Here is a 9,865-nt window from a genome sequence, read left to right as displayed (position 1 = left end):
CCTCCTTCTTCCCTGACTCATGACGTCCGCTCGTTTTCGACCCGCTGTCGCCGACAGACCGCTCGTCGGCCCGCGAAAATTTCAATCCGTGGGTGCTCCATCACACCCTCGGATGGGAATTAATCGACGGCCAAATCGACCTAACGAGCATCTCTCGCGTCTCTCCCTCGTGACCCGATTCGTCGCGTACAGTGATCGAGGTCAACGATTATCGAAACGTGTGCACGCGCCGATGTGTACACGCATCCTCTCTCCCTCTCTCCCTCGACTTTTCCGTTCTTCCATTTCTGTTTTTGACATCTCTTCGAATAAATCGAACGTCCAGATTCCGATCCACCATTTGCTTTTTAAAAAGTGTTTACGCAGATTCGTACGTGGGTTCTTTTTCTTTCTTTTTAAATGGAGACTTTTAAACGAAGAGAGAGAGAGAGAGAGAATGATGGAATTTCATCGGGAGTACAAAGACTCTTTCACGATGGAAAGTGCTCCGGTTAAATTTAATCATCGACCAACAAAAATCGCAATCTCTTCCAAGTGTCGTGTGTACATATGTATATATATATATGTGTGTGTGTGTACGGGAGCGCGAGGCGCAAATTCGAAGAACGTTGGTCGGTTCTCGGCGAAGGAGAAGCAGCCGTGAAGGAAGAGCGTAGCGCAAACAGTGGCTCCCTCCATTCGCTTCACGCCTGTGAAACGAAAAAGAGAGGATCGTCGAGTGTTTTCCGATAGTAGTAGACGAAAGGGGGAACACGAGGAGTAGCAAGGAGGTCCGTGTTCCGGAAACGGACGACTAATTGGTTTCTTTTTCTTCTTCCTCGACCGAAAGTTAAACCCGCCACCGACTCGAGCACCCTTCTGCCTTCCGGTGGAATCGTTCTCTCCTCCTCCTCCTCCTCTCTATTTCTTTCTCTCTATCTCCCCTCCCCCTTCTAGCGTTTCCGTCGCTATTTTTAATTCGTTCTATTAACCCCGCCACTCGACCAAACGAAAGCTCTAATTAGATCCACGACCTCCTCTTCCCCCACTCCGCCCTCCTCCTCCCTTTCGATATTATTTTAAGAGTCGTCGGCAGTTTCTCGACTTAGATTTCCTTTCTTCGGATTCTTTTATTTATTTTCATTTAATCGAGGGACGGATTAGCGGTTACGACGATAATAAACTAAGCGAACGTATTCGATTCGATAATTGAAGTAAGAGGATTGTTGAGAGGAGAGTTAAGTATTGAAAAAGTGACGGTAGTTGAAAATTTCGAGAGTTAGAGTTACTTTATAAGTAATTACTTATTAAAACTTTCTAGAATAACATTTATTCTAGTGGTTTATTATTTCGTTCGCCATTGCAATTATCATTGAACGAAGTATAATCAATCGAATCGAGGCAGCTTTATTCGTAACCAATTATTAAATTTTCCCCATTGTCTTGGAAGAAGTGTGAGAGACGGTACGAAATTGGAATGGATCTTGCGATTTGTAATAGCAAAGAATAGAAAAGGATATTGTTGTTGTTGGACAAATTCTATTAACTATTCGACTAACGGGAGAAAAACGGGGAGAGGGAAGAGGAAGGAGAAGGGGAAAAAACTCCGATCCTAGCGGAAATCGACGCCGGTGGAAAACGTTGGGGAGGTTGATTCGGAGTTGCGATCTCGAGGGCAGAGGTCCTCCTCCCATTCATTATTCATGAGGACCAGCCGTGTCTCGTTTCCTATCCCGAGTACGTGAGCTTCCGCCACCGCCCTTTCGCTCCGCAAAACTCTGTACGCGTTCCACGGGATGTCCACGAAAATTTCCTTAAACCGAACCGTCCCGTTTAACGATCCCTCCATTTCAATTATTAATAAGAGGGCCAAAGAAATTGTTTCGCCCCCGTGAAAGGAGGAACGCACCGTTAAAATATTAAAAGTTAATCTTTGGTTATTCCTTTGCGAATTTTTATCTTCCTTGATATTCCCATTCTTGGGAAGAATGGATAAGAAATCGGTTCGCTTAATCTTCTCTCTGGAAGATCGTCGTACTTGAAGTCTTTCGATAATGACGCGTACATTTCTGGGATTCTGACGATAACGCAACATCAGTTTGAAGCAAATGTGTTATAGCAAACGATATTTCGTTATTCTGTGGAAGAGCGTCGTGCTTAAGTCTTCCGATGTTCGAGGATTCTGACGAAGTCTCGTCCATTGTTTTCAGTTTGAATCGTATAAAAAGCAATATTTTGTTATCGTACGATGCATCAAAAATCTTAGAATACCGTTAATCGAGAAACGGCGAAGAAAATTCGCAATAGCTACACTTTAATATCCAAAATACAATCGATTCTTTAAAGTGTCTAAAAACCGAACGAGAAAACTTTCGAACATCTCTCAAAATTAATTATTATGATAACTCGCGAAGTACGAATACATTTTTGGAATTTTGACAATAATGATTTCATTGTTTTCACTTTGAACCGTATAAAAAGCAATATTTTGTTATCGTACAATAAGATACATAAAAAATCTTAGAATACCGTTGATCGAGAAACGGCGAAGAAAATTCGCAATAGCTCCACTTTAATATCCAAAGTATCTATTTTTTTCTAATTTGGAATCGATTCTTGAACTTTAGTGTCCAAAAATCGGACAAGAAAACATTTCTCAAAATTAATTATTATGATAACTCGAGAGTATTTCTGAAATTCTGATAATGAATGATGATTTTGTCCATTATTTTCAGTTTGAAGCGTATAACAATCGATTTTGTTATCGCGCGTAAAGATTTTAGAATGAAGAACGATCAAAAAACATTCCAAAGAGACGAAAAAAAAAAAAAACAACTCTCGAAATTTGGCTTTCTCCTCAAAATAGGAAAATCGTCTGCACCACGATTGCCGCGATTTCAACCCTCTCCTCCTTGGATCGGTTGGACGTTGAGGGAAATAATAGGTTCGTGTTCGGATTTATTGCGCTCGTAGGCAGCATCTGGCACCGAACTTTCTGCCCGCAACAGCTTCATCCACCGCGATCGGTAAATGTGTGTTCCTTCCTTCCCTGTCCGTGTCTTGGATACGCCTCTGTATCGCGAGTGGAAAAGTTTTCGTTTGTGTTGTTGCGGCGTTTCATTACCGAGAGAGAATTACGGTCGCGCGATCGGTTCGCTCGGTTAATATCGTTCTCGAAATTTCTCTTTGAACTGGATCAAGATCATCCCCTAATGTACACACCAAGAGCGCCAAGGTTTCTACTTGAAGCCAATTCTCTTGAAGGTTATTCTACACCTGACGAGAGAACATACTTTATGAAGAGAGATTATATCGCGATTTTACCATGGATAATTCGTTCCTTACTGCTACGTTATTTTCGTCGAATATGAAAAAAATATAAATTTCGCGAGAATTGATCAACGAATGAATCAGGTGGCCCGATGTGGACCGTTAAAAGAAGGGAGTTATTCTTTCGTTCCTTTATGTAAATCGCGATAAGGGTAAAGGTTGGGCTGGATTTATTTAAAATATTATTTATGGAACGAATAATCCTTCCTATCGTTTTTTCCGCTCAATTTATCGAGATCTCTTTGATCTCCGTGCATTCGTTACACTTATTCCAGCCTCGAAGATTCGCTTTAACGGAGTGAATTTGCTCTTGAGCGTGATGCTGACACGCTTTTTGCGTTCACTGTTCCAGATCGTGCTCACATATATATTAGTGTTAAATAAATAAAATATCATTGGAAGGATCTTTGAAAGGCTCTTTGAACGACTCGGCCAAGAGTACAATTGTATAAATATCTCTTACAAAAGGTAGGATTCGGGGAAAAAAGAAGAGAAACCCATCAACCGGATCTGTATTGGCTGAATGAGTAGCGTGAGCTCGTTCACCACCCTGGATTCGATTCCGCATACATTTTCCTTTGGATTTTTCTCGTTTCCACTCTACTCTGCATCGCGGTAGAATATTTTTCTCGTCCGCAACATGAAAATATCGAGAAGTTTGAGAAAAAAGGAAAATTCATGTGCAACGATCGAAAACAATCAACAACGGAATGGATCGATAAAAATTTTATCGTACCATAGAGATCCATTAAGAAAGTAGAAACGCGAAGATATTCTTTGTATTCGCGTGTATGCTCGCCATAGATAAGACTCGATTATTCTCAACGGAGGCCAGTTAACTCGTGGTTGCATTCTGTTGCGTGGGTGTCGTAACAAACGCTGACCAATAGTCAAATAGTTCCATCGCGAGAATCGACGCAGGGAGGGTGTGCCTCGACTTCACCGATTACAGGCAGGAGCAATACCACTGTCGGGTAATTGGGCCAACGACGTGCATCCTCCTAGCATCCTCTGAGTGTTCCTGCTGCGAATTCGAATTCGAACTCGAACTCGAAATCTCTCTGGACGAACAGATTATCCGCGATTTGATTTCCGCGAAAAAATTTAATAAAAGAAATTCGCGACGAAGAAATTCCTCGGCTCGCTCTATAAACGTGTAAAATGAGGCTAAGAGGGGAAGGGGGGAATTATCTGGGAGAGAAGATAAGGGGGATCTGCAATTTCGAAAATCGTCCGTGCAGAGATATGGTCGTCGTGGAGAATCGCCTCGATTATTGGGGAGCGTGCACGGTTGGTTCGTTTATAACTGGTCGCAGCGGTCGTTAAAATTTTACGAGGAGGATCGGTGGAATAGGCTGGATCGGTATCGATAGCCCGCGCGCCGTTGTTATAGTAATTGGAGCATCGCTGCCATTCACGCGACGATCGTTTCGATTTCTTTCGAGAAAGAAAAGATCGTCGAAAGATTGGTAATTATAGGTTTCGCGAGAAAAGGAAATTTTATCGACAAGATTTCGAGAAGTAGATGCTCCCTCGATTCGGATAGAGGGAATATTCCTCTCTGTTGGCGAATGGATCGCTGCGCTCGATCTTTTCGATTCGAGACGAGACGCGTTTGCAATTTGCAAGATCGTATCGTGGTTTGCAGCATTCCGCTACTGCGTTTCTATCTAGAACGATGCTCGATATGCTCTGGAATTTTATTGTATTTTTATCCGTGGATTACGAAAGAACGTTTACCTCTAAGATTCTTTCAAGAGATAATAATTTTATATACTCTTCGTTAATAAAAAAACGATGTCTGATTCCAAATTCGATCTGTTCCAGAGGATTATCAACAAATAAGGATAGAGACGAAGAGTATAAATCGAAACGATTCTCAGAAACGATTAAAGTAAAATAATAAACAAAGTATATATCGTGTAGAATAAATACATTGAGTTTATATATAAACGTAAATATACGACTCGTATCTTTGTATATTTACGCGAGAATCGGGTGACGCACGACAGTTCCTTTCCGAATACGACACAGCGCAGTAGAACGAAGGCGTCGTCACGATCCATATCTACGTACAACATACTTTATTTCTCAGATACATTCTTTCTCCATATTCTCCATTTTAATCGAACATCGTTTCACAAACCTATTATTCTCCAATTATAAAAATATAAATACGAAAAAATATAAAAACGACTCCGACTCGAATCGAATCGAATCGAAAACGTAGAAAGATCGATAAACAAAACAAAAATAATTTGACTCGAAAGATAACTGTGAATCTCGTTTCCGTAACCGGCGCAAAATTCACACGATACGAAGCATCACGAGAGCCTGATCGAGATTAGAACGAGGACAGACAATGCGCTTATCGTATATCCGGTGTTTCGAGGGCGTAATCGAGCCCCGACGTTGTCCTCAAATAGGACAAACCTGGCCGCGATTAAAACGAAACGGCTAGTAAATTTAATATATAACTCCCCGCTTTATGAGCTGTGCACGAGCGGGAGGGGGAGAGGACAAATTGAATGGATCCGCGTTTGATCGCGTGGATTGGCCGTGGGCCAACTGCCAACTAATGGCAACGCTCGAAATCCAGGACGAAACCCGCCCCTTGAATATTTCAAGGGAACCGAACGATCTTCGAGGGAGGATGCGCTCGATACTCCCGAGGGGTCTATCCCCCTCTCTTTATCTCTGCCCCCGCGATTCCGTGCAGCGCGAGTGGTACAAGTGACTTTTTACCGAAGACTTTTGGTTTTTTTCGGAGGGAAGGGAAGGGAAGGGATTAAAAGAGGATGGCACGATTCGAAAGGTCGGCGAAAAGTTGGCCAAGAGAGGAGGCATCGAGTGGAGGAGAGGGGTTGAGTTACCAAAACTCGCGCCTAAGAAACTTTTCAGACGTAGGGGATAGACACCACCAGACCTTCCTGCGATTCGGGGGAAATTCGAATTTTCCGCGGAACTCTGATCTTTCTGAGGGAAGAAAAAAGGAAGGAAAAAGGGTAAGCAGTTGGGGATTATTTTCTCTCCTTAATCCTTTCGTTTCGTTTTCGCACGTGAGCTGCTTCTCGAGCCGTTTCTGCTTCTCGATATTAATGCGATTTTCGTGTACGAAGCAGTAGGAGCGTGTTTACAATTGCGTTTTACGGATGATGGAGAGATTCGAAAGGATCAGGGTGCAATTATGGGGCGAAGTAAAATCATGGTTCGGGGAAGGATCGATGGATTGTGCGAAGCGTGGCACGCTGCTGCCACTTTGATCCATAGGCCCTGGATTCTGATTATAATTAACATTTCAAGAGGACCTCCCTTATACGGGAGGCTGTAATTCTGCATCCGAAACTCTCCAATCTGGATTCTGATTAAAATTAGAAAGGTTAGGAGGTTAGAAGGTTAAATCGGGAAATTTCTCAAAATCGTTCGAAGAGAAGGATTTGTTATTTATTATTAATTTCCGCCCCGTTCTGATTCTCCACCGATTCCTCCCTTTGCACTCGAGGCGAACAACTTTTCCAAACGCGACGTCTTCGCGACGGTTCGAGGATTTGCCGAGTGTTACGGCGAGTTATGCGAGCTTTTGCCGGCAAAATCGGCTTAACGCCTGCCGCGATAAAGCCAGCCACGTCGTCACGAGACGAGAAAGAGGGAGGAGAGGGAGAAATATCGCGAATCTCCTCCTTCATGATGGATCCTCGTCCATCGATTGCGCGACTCTGATCTTCTTTTCTTTTCCTTTTTCCTTTTTTATTTTTTCTCTTTTGTTCGAATTATTAGCTTCGTCCCGCTGAACGAACGCTTCGCGAATGCTCGAGGGAATGGGGAGGGAAGATTCTCGCGAAACTTGCGAATTCAAACGATGTAGAGGGGGAGGGATAAAGGATATCCCGAGTCGGCAAATGAAGAAAAGTGGCAGAACACGGATGCAGGCACGAGCCATGTTTTAAAGATAATGCTGATCGTTGGAAGGAAATCACGAGTAACGATTTTCGTTCGATTCCTGCAAGTCGTATCGCCGATTCATCCGACATCAGCGTACAGGTTAAAGTGGCGCGATATAAAGGGATGACGCGAGACAACGGAGCTTGAACTTTTAACGACTCCAATAACTCGGAAGAATCCGTTCGATTCTTAATTTCTCTTTGCAAGAGATATTCTCTTCAGAAGAGAAAAATTCCTTCGACTTTGGAGCGAGGGAGGGTGGAAATGTCAAACTTGAAAACTTTCCCCTCACAATATCATAATATTGTGTATGATTCGTAGATTTATTGTCAAGTGAGAAAAGTTCGAGAGTTCGTAGAATCTCACATATACATATATATATATATATTCTCGATAACAAGCGACAGAAGGAATCGTGCTAGAAATCGAGTGTCGAAAAATCGAGAATTTCGAATTTATGTCGCGACTCGTTTCTTTATTCGAGCGAAGACAAACAAAGACGTAAAGAGGTAGCCATAAACCTTCTCCTCTCCCCTCCCTCCTCGTGAAATCTCGGCGCTATTACCCGATGGAAAATCGTTGGAATAGAGACGTCACGGAAACGTCGGTTACAACGGTTTTACACGAGATTCTGCGAATCGGAGGAGGAGGAGAATCCGCCAAGCTGCCCTCCATGCGATAAGTGATCGAGCGGACAGAGGTTAATGCGGCGTGCAGACCGTGGAGCGAGCGGCCGGTCGGCCAGCTCCAATATAAATTTGCGTTTACCCTGTTTATTACACGTGTATTTTATCGAGTTCCTGTCACGCGCAGCCACGGCCAGATACAAGGGGGCAAACGATAAATCTTATGGCGCTCCCGACCGGGACAGCCATAAAGATTTTTCTCTTCTTTGCGCCCTCCTTCCCCCTCTTCCCGTCCCCTTGTGCACCGGTTAATAGACGTGTTTGATCAACGCGTTCTCGCTCTTTACGACCTACGATTCACGCCTTAAATTTACGCCTTCCGTTGATTTTTCCCCTAATTACGCTCGATTCGCTTCTTAAGAGTTACGAGTGTGTGTCGAGTAAATACGCATGATTCTTAATTTAACTCGCGGAAGAATCATTTCATTTTTGAAATGGATAACGATCTCTTTTTATTTTGTATTTTTTCTTTCCTATCGAATTTGTTTGGTTTATCGATCTGAACAAACAATGGATCAAATATGAATTTTAGAATAAATGACAATCAAAATTCTCGTAAATTCTACTATATTTTGCTTGGTATATTTTTGAGAGAGGTCGTATTTGCTCTTGTATTTTCTTTGCGTAATAAGTTCTTTTTCGTGTTAGTTTAACTATTTTTTGAGAAGCGAACAAATTTAGAATATTATTTCCGCACGAGTTTAAGTCGGAAGCGAAATATTAGCTTTCGAGGAAGATTCTTTCGACGAGAGGACTGATTCGATGGTGGAAATGAGAATCTTGAAAAAAATAAGACCGATGTTAGAGAAAGATGAATTGGAAAGCCAAAATGGAAGCGGAGTAGTTAGACGTATCTGCCGATGACAGTTTCAGACGTTTGAGTGCAAAGTGAAAAAAATTGGAAACGGAAGATTAAAAGTTGCGGCGTTTGAAAGTGTGCTTATCGCATAAAGCTCGAAACTAAAGGTAGATGTCCATTTTTGAGTAGAATTAGATCCGTGATGGGAAACGAATACCATACGATCTGGACAATGGTTGGACGTGGATGAAAACCCCAAACAAATGCCGAAACCATCGTTGATGGTGATTATATGGTGGTCCATAAAAGGAATAATTCATTATACTTTTCTGAAACGAGGAGATGCCGGTATCCCATTGCCAAGAAATCGATCAAGAAACGAGTTAATCGACAGACGAGGACTTATTCTTCTGCGTGACAACGCAAACCACTCTACGAAAATTAGCTCGAATCGAAATATAAAATCTTAATCCATTCACCATACTCACTAGATTATCACTCATTTCGCGAAAAACAATTTACAATTGTTTTTAAAAAATAGATATATTCGAGAAACTGCAATCGAACAATTTCTTTATAAAACCATAAATTTTTATAAATTTTATAAATTTAACAAAGTACTTTAATGAAGTATATCATTATTGGAGCCTCTTGGAGTATCTTGATCGAATAATGATTATAGTTTCGAAAATAAATCGTTTCCGTTTCAACAAAAGGGGGCAATTTCATGCGATGCGACCTAATGTATACATTATAATTAATGGAATAATTATGGACTGCGAAGGGTTAAAATTATCCACCCCTTTTATTTTTCCAAAAACACGTGCACCATTCATAATGTGCGCTACATTTTTAATCAGTCCAACTCCATATTGCTGGTTCAGCGAGGCCAGTGTGGCCGGCGTAAACGTCGTTTCGTTAATGCCGATACGTCGGGGTTGCGCGTCGGTTAATAGGGTTAATGGGGTGCAGGGAAACCAGTGCGCAAGGGAAACTCGGCCAGTGGCAGAGCGCGCACACACAGACCACTCCAACTCCCCTTTTATTTATCCGCTGCTCTCAAATTGGCCCGTGCGCATTCCATCGACGCCAATATAGAAAATTGGCGCAATTTTCAAATCGATGGTGC

Source organism: Apis dorsata, unplaced genomic scaffold (genome assembly GCF_000469605.1).
Source record: "Apis dorsata unplaced genomic scaffold, Apis dorsata 1.3 scaffold_191, whole genome shotgun sequence".
Taxonomy (NCBI): domain Eukaryota; kingdom Metazoa; phylum Arthropoda; class Insecta; order Hymenoptera; family Apidae; genus Apis; species Apis dorsata.
Note: the sequence above shows the minus strand (reverse complement) of the source record.